Source organism: Seriola lalandi, unplaced genomic scaffold (assembly GCF_002814215.2).
Source record: "Seriola lalandi dorsalis isolate HSWRI2012SDOR001 ecotype SW California unplaced genomic scaffold, Sedor1 jcf7180001992077, whole genome shotgun sequence".
Classification (NCBI taxonomy): Eukaryota; Metazoa; Chordata; class Actinopteri; order Carangiformes; family Carangidae; genus Seriola; species Seriola lalandi.
This window is the reverse complement of record NW_019462743.1, coordinates 1-444: the sequence shown is the minus strand read 5'-3', so window position 1 is coordinate 444 and position 444 is coordinate 1. Positions and strand designations below refer to the sequence as shown.

At 42.3% G+C, this 444-nt stretch overlaps 1 non-coding gene across 1 annotated transcript; it reads left to right on the top strand.

Annotated features, from left to right (window-relative positions):
• The first annotated feature begins 248 nt into the window (after positions 1 to 248).
• On the top strand, positions 249 to 322 carry trnat-agu (transfer RNA threonine (anticodon AGU)). Its single transcript has one exon. It is a non-coding gene; the product is annotated as a tRNA-Thr (tRNA).
• Positions 323 to 444: the final 122 nt, after the last annotated feature.

Here is a 444-nt window from a genome sequence, read left to right as displayed (position 1 = left end):
GTGGCTTAGTTGGTTAAAGCACCTGTCTTGTAAACAGGAGAGCCTGGGTTCAAATCCCAGCAGTGCCTGATTAGCACAGAATTTCCTTGACCTGTTATTTGTCTTGCATATAAACAACTGGAAGTCAGCAAAACAAGATCTACAAGGGTCTTAAGTTGTTCTTAAAGGTAAATTTTAGAGGCATATGAAATCAGTGTGAAGACGTGACTGGACAGTGAAATCGTCACTGGTCTGTCCTTCTATAAACAGGTGCTGTGGCTTAGTTGGTTAAAGCGCCTGTCTAGTAAACAGGAGATCCTGGGTTCAAATCCCAGCAGTGCCTAATTATCAGTGAACTTCCTACACACATTCTCTCTAAACAAAAGAGGAAGAACCAACATAGAGTCTCTTAGTGAGATGTTTTTCCACCACATGCTGCCAGAACATCATCTCAGCTCCTTGTCA